Below are 16,829 nucleotides of genomic sequence, written 5' to 3'. Positions count from 1 at the left end.
CTCTGCCTGCAGAATTTAAGAGCTCATTCACTTATCCCTAATTACTGAGTTTCTACTGAGCTAGATGCTGGAGCTACAAAGTCAAATAAGACACAGTCCCTGACCTCAAACAGACTAGATTCCGGGACAGATACGGAGATAAACAAGGAGACCAGTGATTACAATTCTGGAGGCTGAGGGTGGTGGTGTGTGGTAAATTCTGTGACAGAGGATAACATGGGATTTTAGAACGTAGCAGCCATAAGATTGAGGGAATCAGAGAAGTTCACAAGAGCAGTGTTTCCTAGAGGCTTGAGAGGATGCTACAGAACGTGCCCTACTGTTTTCTTGCATATTCAAAAATTTTCCAAATAAAAATACTAAGATACTTGTAAGATTTCACTTTAGAACAAACTTCTCATCAACACCTCAAACCCTAATTGCCCAAGCATTAGAAACATCATTAATAATCCCAGACAACCAATGCTTTCAGATAACTGTTCGGGGCATCAGAGGTACCGCATATCAAGTCTACCTGGACTCAACCCAGTCTCCAAATGGGGTGGGCATCACAGGGGATCAGCCTATCCTATATTCAGCAGCCTAAGGCACTTTCAAGTAGTTTATTTTCAAAAGAGGACTCATAAACTCAAACAACTAATCAATGGGCTAAAAGAGAAAGCATGAAGAAAGGAATTAAGATTTCACACAACAGAGAGGCCAGAACAATGTTGTATCTGTCAGGGTTAAAGACAAGAAAAAGCATGCTGCACGCTGAAAGAGGGGCGAACGTGGGGAGAAAGGTAAGGTTTCGCACACCGACTTCCCCCACGTTCCTGTCTTTCCACTAGCATCCCTGTCTACGGTCTCCTCGGTCCAGTGGCGCTCACCCTGTGTTGTGCAACAGGACACCCAGGAAGCTTACAAAGGTGCTGACCCTCCCCCCAAATCTACACGATCATGGTCTGTGCCGCACGGGTGCTTCAGCGGATGAGCCCCCTGTGCACACGGTCCTAACCCTTCATGATGGCAACAGATGGCCAGCGTAGGAGAGGGGCAGCCTGCCACGGACCCTCTGGCAGACTCTGTCCTCTCGCTTACCTGCTTCTTCTAGTACCCGCTGCCTTGTTCCCCGCCCCCATGCCACTCCATGCAGGGTTCAGCTTGCTCTTAGCTCCTTTCCTCTGACCCAGCCTGTCCATGACTACTCAATGACTTGTTAAAACTTTAACGTACCTAAACTTTGTGCTGAGGGATAAGTTCAGAAAAGCGCACAGATCGTAGCTCTGCAGCACAATGAGTTCTCCCAGCATGAACATACCTGGGTGAGCAGAGCCCAGACCAAGCAGCAGGACATGAATAGCAAAACAGAAGCCACTCTTCTGCCCCGTCTGAGTCATCACCCCTCTCTCCAGGCTAACAATTATCCGGACTCCGAACACGATAAATTAGCTTTGCTGTTTTTGAAATTTATAGAAACGCAATCATAGTTTGTATTCGTTTGCGTCTGTCTTCTTTGGCTCAATTTTTTTTTTTTTTTGCAAGATTCATCCATGTTGATGCATGTAGCAATAATTTCTTCATTTACTACTTCCATCCTATGCATGTAACACAGCTTACTTACCTATTTAACTGTTGGTGCACATTTAGCTTACTTCTTATTTGAAGCTATCACAAAGAGCACTGCTGTGAACAATTCCATACGTGTCATCTGGTGACTACACGTGCGGCATGACCCGGCTGGGCTGATTCACATTTCTCAGAATTCCCATTTGTGTCTGAGACCGGGGAGGCGAAGTGATGCAGTAGCCATGTTGTGTTTATGTCGGAAGGCCAGTGTGAGGGCGTGAGGGCGTAACTCATGGGCGTTGCTGCTTATCTTGCAGGCTCATCACACCTTGGGGGGTGGCTGCCAGGCCTGCTGCCAATGGATCCACCTTCCCTGGATCCTCTGTCAGCTTCTCGGACTCCCACCCCAGGCGTGTGCTTAGTTCCATAATAAAGGGCATCAGCTTCATCTGGTCAGGGCACCACATCATTAGAACAGGAGGCAGTGTGACACGCTGACCTGGGTTCCCACCCACCCTCATGAGTTCCAGCTTGTTCTCCTTCTCAGCTTTACTCTCTCCTTCCTAACTGTCCGCTCAAGAGACTTCAAGCTCCACCATCAGACACAAGGCAACAGCTTTACACAGACTTTCTAACCAGCTCCCACAATTGCACAAGATCAAATCCCTGCAATAAATCCCTTTATCTCCCAGTGGTTCTGTTTCTCTGATTAAACCTTGACTTTGACTGACACAATATGCACACATTTCTGTTGACTACATCCCTAGGAGTGGAACGGAACGGCTGTAAAAATGTTTGCATCACTGCAAACTAAGGAAACTTTAATAATCCCCAAAGCAGTGTTTCCCAAAGCTTAGATGACTAGGGCTTCTGCAAAACACAAAATTTGTAAAAAGGGATTTTGGCCAAACAATCTTTGTTTAGGTTAAACAAAGACAGACAAGTTCCTTTACTGCAGAACTTCTCAGAGCCTCTAATGTTCCTCTACATTACGAATCTCTGTGAGATCAAGACCGTGCTAAATGTTTCCAAAATTATTTGGCCAATAGACCTATTTTTAAGGAGCATCTTAAGGGCCAAATTTTATAGAAGGCTTTTTTTTTATTTTAAAAGAAATACCAGTATATTAGGGCCTGCAAGTTGACCCTTAGTACATATCACTCCTCCTTTCTTATAGGGAATAGGGCCTCCTATTCTTAGCCTGGCATATGGCCTTCCAAATGATGATTATGTTTCTCTGTACCTTCTTGCAAATAGGTATGGCTACACAAGTAAATTCTGACCAGTGGGATATAGGCAGAAGTGAGGTGTGTCTTTCCAAAATGTGCCTTAAAGGGAAGGAGTAGGTAGTCCCTTCTTCCATCCTGCTGCCTGGCATATGGATGTGGTGACAAGCCGTCTTGAATCATACAGGTGAGGGCACCAGCCCACACATCAAGGTGGGGATGATGGAGCGAGAGCCAACTTGAGTCTAGGTCCTTGGATGACCCCATGGGTATGAACCGGCATTCCAGCCCTGGACCGGCTACCTCCTGACTGTTAAGTGAAAACTAAACTCTTATCTTGATTAAGTCACTGCTAATTTGGGTCTCTGGTATTCATGGCCAAACATACGTCTTCTTACTTAACACAGCTGATCTGAAGAATAAAGCTCCCAATTCCTCAGCCTGGTCCTCAAAGCTTCTCTCTTATTCCTCTGTGCCCGGCCAATCCTCATTGTACAGGAACTGAAAGAATCAGACGAAGTGAATGACACCCTGTCAGTTACATCCTTCACTTCTAGATGGATGCAAGCCTCTCTAGGTTGGGAAGAAAGGTCCATCAGGGTCAGGCTGGCGAATCACAGCATGGAGCATGGCCTCCAGAACACCACTCTGGGAACAGTTCTTTATCCCACAGGAAGAACATTTCTGCTGACACCCTCGTTGAATTAAAGGAAAGTAGATAAAGCTACTATGGCCCTCATCGCAGCCTAATATAATCATTGTCTTAGATGTCTGTCTCCCCAGGAGACTGGACTTCTTAAAGGCAGGAACTCTGATTGTTTATCTTTACACCCCAACATAGCACAGTGCTTAGCACAAGACAGGAAGGACATTAAGAACAAAAACAAAGCAAAAACCCAGCTTTATAGAGGATATGCATGTTTTTAAAAAGCTAGTAGTAATGATATTGTGGTTATGTAGAAAAATGTCCTTCTTCTTAGGAGGTTTATACTCAAGTATTTAGGAGTGAAGTCACGTCTGCATTTACTTTCTTTTTTTAATTAACTTATTTTATTTACTATTTTTTATTTTCGGCTGCATTGGGTCTTTGTTGCTGTGCGCAGGCTTTCTCTAGTTGCGGTGAGCGGGGGCTGCTCTTCGTTGTGGTGCGTGGGCTTCTCATTGCGGTGGCTTCTCTTGTTGCGGAGCACGGGCTCTAGGAGCACAGGCTTCAGTAGTTGTGGCACGCGGGCTCTAGAGCGCAGGCTCAGTAGTTGTGGCACACGGGCTTAGTTGCTCCGCGGCACGTGGGATCTTCCCAGACCAGGGCTCGAGCCCGTGTCCCCTGCATTGGCAGGCGGGTCCTTAACCACTGCGCCACCAGGGAAGCCCTGCATTTACTTTCAAATGGCTGAGGAAAAAAGTTTTTATCTGTATTCAGTCAATTCTAGTACAATGCTTGTTGGATTTGCGCCAACACAACTGATATATTAAGAACAGTGTGTACACCGGGAATTTCACATCTGCTAATGTTATGGATTCAATGCAATCTCAATGAAAATCCCAATAAGCTATTTGTGGACATTGACAAGTTAATTCTAAAGTTTACATGGAAAGGCAAAAGGCCGAAGTTAGCCAATACAATACTGAAGAGAACTAATACTGCCTGATTCTAAGACTCACTATAAAGTAATCAAGACAGTATGGTACTGGCACAAGATTAGACAAAGAGATCAATGGAACAGACTAGACAGCCCAGTAATAGACCCACGCAAATACAGTCAACTGATCTTTGCCAAAGGAGCTAAGGTAATACAATGGGAAAAAAGATAGTCTTTTCAACAGTGGTGTTAGAACAACTGGATATCCATACGGAAAAAAATGAATCTAGACGCAGACCTTACACTTTGCACAAAAATTAACTCAATATGAATAGTATACCTAAATGTAAAATGCAAAATTATAAAACTTCTAGAAGATAACACAGGAGAACATCTAGGTGACTTTGAGTTTAGCAACAAGGTTTTAGATACAACACCAAAAGAATCATCCATAAAGAAAAACTTGGTAAGTTATACTTCATTAAAATTAAAAACTTCTGACCTGTGAAAGACACCATTAAGAGAATAAAAAGACAAGCTAACGATGGGGCATAATATTTGCAAAAACATATCTGATAAAGGCTTATATCCAAAATAAGAACTCTTAAAACTCAACATTAAGAAAACAACTCGGGCTTCCCTGCTGGCACAGTGGTTGAGAGTCCGCCTGCCGATTTAGAGGACAGGGGTTCGTGCCCCGGTCCGGGAAGATCCCACATGCCACGGAGCGGCTGGGCCCGTGAGCCATGGCCGCTGGGCCTGCGCGTCCGGAGCCTGTGCTCCGCAACGGGAGAGGCCACAGCAGTGAGAGGCCCGCGTACCGCAAAAAAAGAAAAAGAAAAAGAAAACAACTCAATTTAAAAAATGGACAAAAGATCTGAACAGATATCTCACCAAAGAAGACATACAGACGGTAAACGTGCATATGAAAACATGCTCAATATCACATATCATCAAGGAACTGTCAATTAAAACAACGAGATCCTACTACACACCTATCAGAATGGTCAAAATCCAAAACGCTGAAAACACCAAATGCTGACAAGGAGGTGGAGCAACAGGAAGCCTCACCCACTGCTGGCGGGAGCGCGAAACGGTGCAGCCGCTTTGCAGGACACTTGGGTAGCTGCTTACGAAACTAAACACGCTCCTGCCACATGATCCAGCAATCACGCTCCTTTGTATATTTACCCAATGAGTTGAAAACTTAGGTCCACACAAAAGCCTGCACGTTAATGTTTATAGCAGCTTTGTTAATATAACTGCCCAAAACTGGAAGCAACCAAGATGTCCTTCAAAAAGGTGAATGGATAAAAAAACCTGTGGGATATCCATATAACAAAATACCATTCAGCAATAAAAAGAAATGAGCCACCAAGCCACGAAAAATCATGGAGGAAACTTAAATGCATGTTGCTAAGTGAAAGAAGCTAGTCTAAAAAAGCTGTTCTGCAAAATCCCAACGATGTGACATTTTGGAAAGGAAAAACTACAGATAGTAGAAAAGGTCAGGCGGTAAGCAGGGATGAACAAGCAGAGCACAGAGGATTTTTAGGGCAGTAAAACTATTCTGCATGATACTGTTATGGTGGACATCTAACATCGTGCGTTTTTCAAAACCCAGAGAACGTACAACACGAAGAGCGAACCCTTATGTAAACTATGAACTTCAGATAACAATAGTGTATAAATACTGCTTCATCAATTACAACAAATATACCACGCTAATGCACGATGTCAATAATAGAGGTAATGGGGGGGGCCGGGCAGGCAGGTAGGGGAAGAGGGTACATGGAAACTCTGTACTTTCTGCTCAGTTTTCCTGTAAACCTAAAATTGTTAAAAATAAAATAAAATTTATTAAGAAAGGTAATAAATTAATTAACCTAGGATAATTATCCTAGGGGTAGTAATGATATTGTGGTTATGTAGGAAAACGGCCTTATTCTTAGGAGATTTAAACTGAAGTATTTAGAAATGCAATGTCATGATGTCTGAAAGTTACTTTCAAATAGTTCAGAAAAAAAAGTATATTTATACATCCTCAGCTCTGCTATAATGCTGGCCGAATTTGTTCCAAAGCAATCGATATGTTAACAATTCATAGGGAGTTTCATGTTTGCTGATATGTGGTTTTGATCTCAAGGTTCAAAATGTGAACACAGAAAACTGCACCCAGCTGTAGCACTACACAAAACGCATCCTCACACAACACTCAAACATCTGCCTGCTACCTCGGTTCACCGTGTGTGTTCTGAGCCACACTTACCTCCTCTAGTGTTACAACTTTCCATCCAATTTCACAAAGCCCTCTTCCTCTGCTTCATTATAATTCACAAGCTCAACCCTTCCAACACCCACCTTCGTATGCAAACTGCAGGTCTTTTTTAAGGTAGAGTGCCGTATTTTGAGTATTGATGCATTTCTTAATTACTTAACATATGTACAACCGTCCTACCACTTTTATTATGTTCCTATCTTTCTTCAATGTGTCACTGACAAAGTTTCTGAGTGTCATGCCCCTCACCCCATCTTCCCCGCAAGCCCTGTGATTTTTACTGCATGATTTGCTAAGCACAGTGGTTTTCAGGAATGCGTATTTCACGTTATTGTGGAACTGACTTTACATAAAGCAAATATGGCAAAATGTCAACAAATGCGGAGTGACACATATATCTCAACAAATGCAGAGTGACACATATATCTAAGTCAGGGATATATAGATTTTCACTGTACTATTCTTTCAACTTTTCTGAGGTTTAAAAAATTTCAACATATGAGAGGGAGACAAGATGGCAGAATAGAAGGACTTGAGCTTACCTCCTCTCACGAAAACACCAAAATCACAACTAACTGCTGAACAACCATCAACAAAGACTGGAAACTACCAAAAATGTATTCTACAAACAAAGACAAAGAAGCCAAAACGAGACAGTAGGAGGGGTGTTTTCATGATATAATCCAAACCCATACCCACCAGGTGGGTGACCCACAAATTGGAAAATAATTGTATCGCAGAGGTTCTCCCACAGGAGTGAGACTTCTGAGCTCCATGTCAGGTTCCCCAGCCTGGGGGTCTGGTGTTGGGAGGAGGAGCTCCCAGAGCATTTGGCTTTGAAGGCCGTCAGGGCTTGAGTGCAGGAGCTAAACAGGACTAGGGGAAAGAGAGACTCCACTCTTGGAGTGTGCACACAAGGTTTCATGGGCACTGGGACCCAGGGCAAAGCAAGTGACTCCACAGGAGCCTGGGCAAGACCCACCTGTGGGTCGTGGAGGATCTCCTGGGGATGCAGGGGTCGGCTGTGGCTCACTGTGGGGGCAAGAACACTGGTGGAAGAGGCCCCAGGAAATATTCATTGGCATGAGCTCTCCCAGAGGTCGCCATTTTGGTACCAAGACCTGGCCCCACCCAACAGCAGACAGGTTGCCTAAAGTCATCCTGAGTGCACAGCCACCTCTAAACACACCCCTTGACATGGCCCTGCCCACCAGAGAGACAAGACCCAGCTCCATCCGCCAGTGTGCAGGCACCAGTGCCTCCCACCAGGGAGCACAAGCCTCTGAACCAACCTCACCTAATGGGAGTAGACACCAGAAGCAAGAGGAACTACAAACCTGCAGCCTGAGAAACAGAGAACACAAACACAGCAAGTTAGACAAAATGAGATGGCAGAGGAATATGTTCCAGATGAAGGAACAAGATAAAACCCCAGAAGAACTAAGTGAAGTGGAGATAGGCAATCTGCCTGAAAAAGAATTCAGAGTAATGATAGTAAAGATGATCCAAGATCTTGGAAAAAGAATGGAGGCATGGACTCAGAAGATACAAGAAATGTTTAACAAAGAGCTAAAAGATTTAAAGAACAAACAAACAGAGATGAACAATACAATAACTGAAATGAGAAACACACTAGACAGAATCAATAGTGGAATAAATGAGGCAGAAGAATGAATAAGTGAGCTGGAAGAAAGAATGGTGGAAATCACTGCCATGGAACAAAACAAAGAGAAAAGAATGAAAAGAAATGAGGACAATCTAAGAGACCTCTAGGACGATGTTCATCACACCAACATTTGCATTATAGGGGTCCCAGAAGAAGACAGAAAGAAAGGGTCTGAGAAAATATTTGAAGAGATAATAGCCGAAAATTTCCCTAACATGGGAAAGGAAACACTCCAGTCCAGGAAGCACAGAGGAGGCTAAACACGTGGAGGCTAAACAATATGCTACAACAAACCAATGGATCAATGAAGAAATCAAAGAAGAAATTAAAAAATACCTAGGGACAAATGAAAATGAAAGCATGAAGATATAAAACCTATGGGAGGCAGCAAAAGCAGTTCTAAGAGGGAAGTTTACAGCCATGCAATCTTACCTCAGAGAAAGGGAACCCCCATACGATTATCAGCTGATTTTTCAGCAGAAACTGCAGGTCGGAAGGGAGTGGCCTGATATATTTAAAGTGTGAAAAGGAAAAACCTACAACCAAGTATACTCTACCCAGCAAGGCTCTTGTTCAGATTCGACAGAGAAATCAAAAGCTTTACAGACAAGCAGAAGCTTAGAGAATTCAGCACCACCAAATCAGCTTCACAAAAAATGCTCAACGAACTTCTCTAGGCAGAAAAGAAAAAGCCACAACTAGAAATAAGAAAATTACAAATGGGAAAGCTCATGAAAGAAGAAAAAAGAAAATTACAAATGGTAAAGGCAAACATACAGTAAAGATAAGAAATTATCCACAAATATGGTATCAAAACCAGCAATTGTGAAAAGAGGTGAGTACAAATGCAGGATATTTGAAATGCATTTGAAATTAAGAGACCAGAGACTTAAAACAAATCTTGGATATATATATATATGTGTCTGTATATATATATATATTTACATATATTTTATATGTATATTTATATATATATATAGACTGCTATATCAAAACCTCATGGTAACCACAAACCAAAAATCTATAATATATACACACACACACAAAAGAAAAATCAATCCAAAAACAACTCTAATGATAGTCATCAAATCACAAGAGAAGAGATCAAAAGAGGAAGGGAAGAAAAAAAGACCTACAAAAACAAATCCTAAACAATTAACAAAATGGCAGGACTTCCCTGGTGGTCCAGTGGTTAAGAATCCACCTTCCAATGCAGGGGATGTGGGTTCGATCCCTGGTAGGGGAACTAAGATCCCTCATGCCACAGGGCAACTAAGCCCATGTGCTCTAGAGCCTGTGCGCCACAACTAGAGAGCTCATGTGTTGCGACTACTTAGACCATGCACTATGGAGCCCGCACGCCACAACTACTGACCTGCACACTCTGGAGTCCGCATGCCACAACTAGAGAGCCTGCGCGCTGCAACTACTGAGCCCGCGCACCACAACTAGAGAGAAGCCTGCGTGGGGCAACGAAGAACACACATGCTGCAACAAAAGATCCCACATGCCAAAACGAAGATCCCATGTGCCGCAACTAAGACCCAACACAGCCAAATAAACAATTAACAAAACAGCAATAAGAACATACATATCGATAATTACCTTAAATGTAAATAGATTAAATGCTCCAACCAAAAGACACTGATTAGCTGAGTGGATACAAAAACAAGACCTGTATATATGCTGTCTACAAGAGACCCACTTCAGATCTAGGGACACATACAGACTGAAAGTGAGGGGATGGAAAAAGGTATTCCATGCAAATGGAAATCAAAAGAAAGCTGGGGTAGCAATACTTTTATCAGACAAAGTAGACTTTAAAATAAAGATTGTTACAAGAGACAAAGAAGGACACTACATAATGATCAAGGGATCAATCCAAGGAGAAGACATAACAATCATAAATATATATGCACCCAACATGGGAGCTCCTTATATATTAAGGCGAATGCTAACAGCCATACAAGGAGAAAGTGACAGTAAAACAATAATAGTGGGGGACTTTAACACTCCACTTACATCAATGGACAGATCACCCAGACCGAAAATCAATAAGGAAACACAGGCCTTAAATGACACATTAGACCAGATGGACTTAATTTATACGTATAGGACATTCCATCCAAAAGCAGCAGAATACACATTCTTCTCAAGTGCACATGAAACATTCTCCAGGACAGATCAGATGCTGGGCCACAAAGCAAACCTCAGTAAATTAAAGAAAACTGAAATCATACCAAGCATCTTTTCCAACCACAATGCTATGAGATCAGAAATCAACTACAAGAAAAAATTGCAAAAACACAAACACATGGAGGCTAAACAATATGCTACAACAAACCAATGGATCAATGAAGAAATCAAAGAAGAAATTAAAAAATACCTAGGGACAAATGAAAATGAAAGCATGAAGATACAAAACCTATGGGAGGCAGCAAAAGCAGTTCTAAGAGGGAAGTTTACAGCAATGCAATCTTACCTCAGGAAACAAGAAAAATCTCAAACAACCTAAACTTGCACCTAAAGCAACTAGAGAAAGAAGAACAAACAAAACCCAAAGTTAGTAGAAGGAAAAAGATCAGAGCAGAAATAAATGAAACACAGAAAAGATCAATGAACTGAAGAGCTGGTTCTTTGAAAAGATAAAATTGATAAACCTTTAGCCAGACTCATCAAGAAAAAAAGGGAAGGGGCTCAAATCAATAAAATGAGAAATGAAAAAGAAGTTACAACTGACACCACAGAAAGAGAGTCATAAGAGACTACTACAAGCAACTATATGCCAATAAAATGGACAATCTGGAAGAAATGAACAAATTCTTAGAAAGGTACAGTCTTCCAAGACCAAACCAGGAAGAAATAGAAAATATGAACAGACCAATCACCAAGTACTGAAATTGAAACTGTGATTTAAAAAATTCCAACAAACAAAAGTCCAAGACCAGATGGCTTCACAGGTGAATTCTTCTATCAGACATGTAGAGAAGAGTTAACACTTATCCTTCTGAAACTCTTCCAAAAAACTGCAGAGGAAGGAACACTCCTAAACTAATTATATGGGGCCACCATCACCCTGGTACCAGAAGAAGACAACGATATCACAAAAAAGAAAATTACAGGCCAACATCACTGATGAACATAGACACAAAAATCCTCAACAAACTACTAGCAAACCGAATCCAACAATACATTAAAAGGATCATACACCATGATCAAGTGGGATTTTTCCCAGGGATGCAAGGAATTTTCAGTATCTGCAAATCAATCAGTGGATACACCCTGTTAACAAATTGAAGAATAAAAACTATATGATCACCTCAATAGATGCAGGAAAAGCTTTTGACAAAATTCAACACTCATTTATGATAAAAACTCTACAGAAAGTAGGCACAGAGAGAACCTACCTCAACATAAGGTCATATATGACAAACCCACAGCTAACATACTCAACAGTGAAAAGCTGAAAGCATTTCCTCTAAGATCAGGAACAAGATAAGGATTTCCACTCTCACCACTTTTATTCAACATAGTTTTGGAAATCCTAGCCATGGCAAACAGAGAAGAAGAAATAAAAGGAATCCAAACTGGAAAAGAAGTAAAATTGTAACTGTATGCAGATGATATGATACTATGCATAGAAAATCCTAAAGATGCTACCAGAAAACTACTAGAGCTCATCAATGAATTTGGTAAGGTTGTAGGATACAAAATTAATACACAGAAATCACTTGCATTTCTATAAACTAACAGCGAAAAATCAGAAAGAGAAATTAAGGAAACAATCCCACTTACCATCGCATCAAAAAAATAAAATACCTAGGAATAAACCTTTCTAAGGAGGCAAAAGACCTGTACTCTGAAAACTATGAGATGCTGATGAAAGAAATCAAAGATGACACAAACAGTTGACAAACCCACAGCTAACATACTCAACAGTGAAAAGCTGAAAGCATTTCCTCTAAGATCAGGAACAAGATAAGGATTTCCACTCTCACCACTTTTATTCAACATAGTTTTGGAAATCCTAGCCATGGCAAACAGAGAAGAAGAAATAAAAGGAATCCAAACTGGAAAAGAAGTAAAATTGTAACTGTATGCAGATGATATGATACTATACATAGAAAATCCTAAAGATGCTACCAGAAAACTACTAGAGCTCATCAATGAATTTGGTAAGGTTGTAGGATACAAAATTAATACACAGAAATCACTTGCATTTCTATAAACTAACAGCGAAAAATCAGAAAGAGAAATTAAGGAAACAATCCCACTTACCATCGCATCAAAAAAATAAAATACCTAGGAATAAACCTTTCTAAGGAGGCAAAAGACCTGTACTCTGAAAACTATGAGATGCTGATGAAAGAAATCAAAGATGACACAAACAGATGCAAAGATATACCATGTTCTTGGATTGGAAGACGCAATATTGTCAAAATGCCTATACAAACCAAGGCAATCTACAGATTCAATGCAATTCCTATCAAATTACCAATGGCATTTTTCACAGAACTAGAACAAAAGAATTTTCAATTTGTATGGAAATATAAAAGACCCCAAATAGCCAAAGCAATCTTGAGAAAGAAAAACAGAGCTGAAGGAATCAGGCGCCCTAACTTCAAACTATACTACAAAGCTACACTAATCAAAACAGTATGGTACTGGCACAAAACAGAAATACAGATCAATGGAACAGGATAGAAAGCCCAGAAATAAACCCATGCACCTATGGCCAATTAATTTAAGAAAAAGGAGGCAAGAATATACAGTGCAGAAAAGACAGTCTCTTCAATAAGTGGTGCTGGGAAAACTGGACAGCTATATGTAAAAGAATGAAATTAGAACATTCTCTAACATCATACACAAAAATAAACTCAAAATGGATTAAATACTTAAATGTAAGACCAGATACTATAAAACTCTTAGAGGAAAACATAGGCAGAATACTCTTTGACATAAACTGCAGCAATATCTTTTTGGATCCACCTAATGAAAATAAAAACAAAAATAAACAAATGGGACCTAATGAAACTTAAAACCTTTTCACAGCAAAGGAAACCATAAACCAAATGAAAAGACAACCCACAGAATGGGAAAAAATATTTGCAAACAAAGTGACTGACAAGGGATTAATCTCCAAAACGTACAAACAGCTCATGCAGTTCAATATCAAAAAAGCAAACAGCCCAATCAAAAAGTGGGCAGAAGATCTTAACAGGCATTTCTCCAAAGACATACAGATGGCAATAGGCACATGAAAAGATGCTCAACATTGCTAATCATTAGAGAAATGCAAATCAAATCTGCAATGAGATATCACCTCACACCGGTCAGAATGGCCAACATCAAAAAGTCTACAAACAATAAATGCTGGACACAGTGTGTAGAAAAGGCAACCCTCCTACACTGTTGGTGGGAAGGTAAATTGGTACAACTACTATGGAGAACCACCTGGAGGTTCCTTAAAAAACTACCATATGATCCAGCAATCCCACTCCTGGGCATATATCTGGAGGAAACCATAATTCAAAAAGATACATGCACCCCAATGTTCACTGCAGCACTATTTACAATAGCCAAGACATGGAAGCAACCTAAATGTCCACTGACAGATGAATGGATAAAGATGTGGTACATATCAATATATGCAGTGGAATATTATTCAGTCATAAAAAAGAATGAAATAATGCCATTTGCAGCAACATGGATGGACCTAGAGATTATCATACTAAGTGAATTAAGTCAAAAAGGGAAAGACACTCTCCGCAACGGGAGAGGCCACAACAGTGAGAGGCCTGCGTACCGCAAAAAAAATAAATAAATAAATAATCAACAAGGATCTATTGTACAGTACAGTGAACTCTACTCAATATTCTGTAATAACCTACATGGGAAAAGAATCTGAAAAGTAATGGATACATGTATAACAGAATCACTTTGCTGTACACTTGAAACTAACAAGACTGTAAATCAACTATACCCCAATATAAAAAAAATTAAATTAAAAAATTTCAACCTATGACTTAAGAAACATAACTGAAATAAGAGATGCAAAAAACCATAAGCTAAGCATAAAGGACTTTGCAAAAGCAGAAAATAATTCAGACAATGTGTTATATTTAAGGGGATGAAACAGCATGATGGCTAAAGGTCATCCTTTAACAGAAATAGTACACTAGTCTCAAAGATTAGAAACCCGTTTATATATGAAACTTGTAAGAGGCTTAAAGGAAGGTGATTTGGCAGAAATAACAATCCTTGTCGTGAGCCATTTAGGGCCAGAAGAACCTCACACAGAATGCTACCTACCTCAGGCTCAGCCTTCACACTCAAAGCCATTTGGTTTTCCACATTTTCTCACCACACTTTAGGAACACAGCCAGGGAGCTGGGGCCTGGCAAGACTGAACAGAAGGGCTCATCCCAGGGGTAGGCAATCAAAGAGAGGAGTCAACACTGACAAGTGCCTTATTTCCTGACTTGCTCTCCTTCCATCTCCATGTCCCCCCTTGCCTTGGGCCCATCACAGGTACCCAGAGGCCCTGCCTAGCCTCTAGGTGGGATGGACATGACCGCACGAGGAACAAACGTGGCAATCTGCTTTGTGTACATTCAGCCAGTCATTCAGTAAATATTGGTGGAACATAACTTGGCAGCCCAGTGCCAGAATCTGGGCTCAGGCAAAGGGATTTGGGCTAACAGATTACTGAGTTGGCGGCTCAGGTACCCAGGGAAGCCACAGGGCAATGCTGAGCCTGGCTGTAGATGCAGAGATGGTCTGAACCTCGTGGCCCTGTGTGCCAGGGCCTCCCAGAGCTGATGTTTCACAAGCCCCAACGCTAGGTGAGATATACTCTGTCCTATCTACATACAGGGCTGCCTCTGCCTTCTATTTCTGTTGAAATGTGAAATGACCACACCCCCAAGCATATTTGGATTCCATCAACCACCATCTCTCCAGGGAGAACAGATATTAGCTGCTACTGCTGCTGCCTGTTAAGAAAGCTAATCTCAGAATATTTAAAATGGAGAAGGCAATGATCTTGAACCAAAATAATCTCTGTCTAGTGGGAAATACGGGGCTTTCCTTCCTCCTTTTCTCCCTCCGTGTTGGGTGGTTCCCAATCAAGAATTTCCTCCTGAGCCCTTGATTTCATAAGCAGTGGCTACCTCCGCTCAAGGTCCTGTTAAAGCTCCTCTGACCTCAAGAGTGGAGCTCTGTACCAGCTCTCCCCTCTCCAACATGTGCGCTGATTTTTACTCTTTCCAGCAGCTCTGCCCATCGGCATACACACAAGCCCTGAATAAAGGCAAGAATCCAGGTGTACTTGTGGTCCCCACTTTTGCAGGAGGCCCCCAAATCCCAGAGATGGAAGAAACCTCAGAAGCTTATGTGGTTCAGACTCTAACGCCAGAAAAGTCGACAACTCTGGGTCTTAAACAGTTTTGAATTGTCTTACCACCACCTAGGATGAGAGTATATCCAAAGGAAGAAAGAGTCAGTATAAAGAAACCTGAGGCAGGAAGAAATTAATCCTGGTGATTTCAAGTCAGCCATATGCCAACCCATGGCTGAATTCCAATGCATTAATTTTACATGGAAGAAACTTTCCATTTCACGGGCCCCATATCATTTTGTGCCAGGCAGTGGTGTGGTGTGATGTGGGAAGAAGCACAGGAATTCTGCCCGTCTCTGCTCTGTGACTTAATATGACCTAACTGCCCTGTGCCTCTGTTTTTCTCATCATTACAGAGCAGACTGTTGAAAGGATTAGCTAGCTCCTGGTCCACGGTGGGCACTTAGTAAGTGGTGGTTGTTTTGATTCCCACTCCTACTCTAGTTTCCATCCACTTTCAAGAGGAGAAACAGAAGTCCCTGCAGCTGGTGATCAATTGACTTCTCCCTGAAAACCACAAGCAGGTGAATCACCAATAGCCTGAGAAAGAGTTTGCCAATGTGGGAATTACTGAAATTCACCACAGTTGTATTCCACTGACATCTGATAGAAACTACAGAGAAAGGACGCGGCAGACTTAATCATTCGAACCGGCCTTCTCTTGGCCCCTTTGAGCTGGTCATTCGTAGGACTGTTCTTTGAGACTCAAAATGGCGCTCCAAATTTTCCATTCTCATTCTGCTTTGTCACTTTCCCACCAGTGGCTGGAGCCATTTAGTATTGCATGAGTCAGATGACCTGGGCAGCCCTCCAAGTTATGCCTCAGAGCTACACCTGGCCCTGTCTCGCGGTGCCTCCACATTGCCATTGTTTAAAAGAAAATGCCTGTATTCTGCTGACTATACGCAGAATGTATGGGGGTTAAAATTAGCGTATGTGAGTGATTTGAAATACTACGCTCATTTAACGGGAACACAGAAGCATTTTGATGCACTAAATAGGGGCTTAGCTGTAATTCAGGCACTGGCTAGAGGTTGAGGGAGGAACAGGTAATTCATCCCTAATCAGGAAGAACAAAGGAAAAAGAGACTTCTTACAAACCGCAGCAGGTTTTCCTCTGCTCAGCCATCCC

At 41.6% G+C, this 16,829-nt stretch overlaps 1 protein-coding gene across 1 annotated transcript in view; it reads right to left on the bottom strand.

Moving 5' to 3' along the window:
* Window positions 1-16,829, bottom strand: part of DENND11 (DENN domain containing 11) — a 43,132-nt gene that overhangs the window by 21,570 nt on the left and 4,733 nt on the right. The gene's annotated exons all lie outside the window — the stretch shown is intronic.

The sequence above is a fragment of the Neophocaena asiaeorientalis genome, unplaced genomic scaffold (assembly GCF_003031525.2).
Source record: "Neophocaena asiaeorientalis asiaeorientalis breed wild unplaced genomic scaffold, Neophocaena_asiaeorientalis_V1.1 scaffold206, whole genome shotgun sequence".
Classification (NCBI taxonomy): Eukaryota; Metazoa; Chordata; class Mammalia; order Artiodactyla; family Phocoenidae; genus Neophocaena; species Neophocaena asiaeorientalis.
The sequence above is the reverse complement of the archived record's forward strand: the minus strand, read 5'-3'. Positions and strand labels throughout refer to the sequence as shown.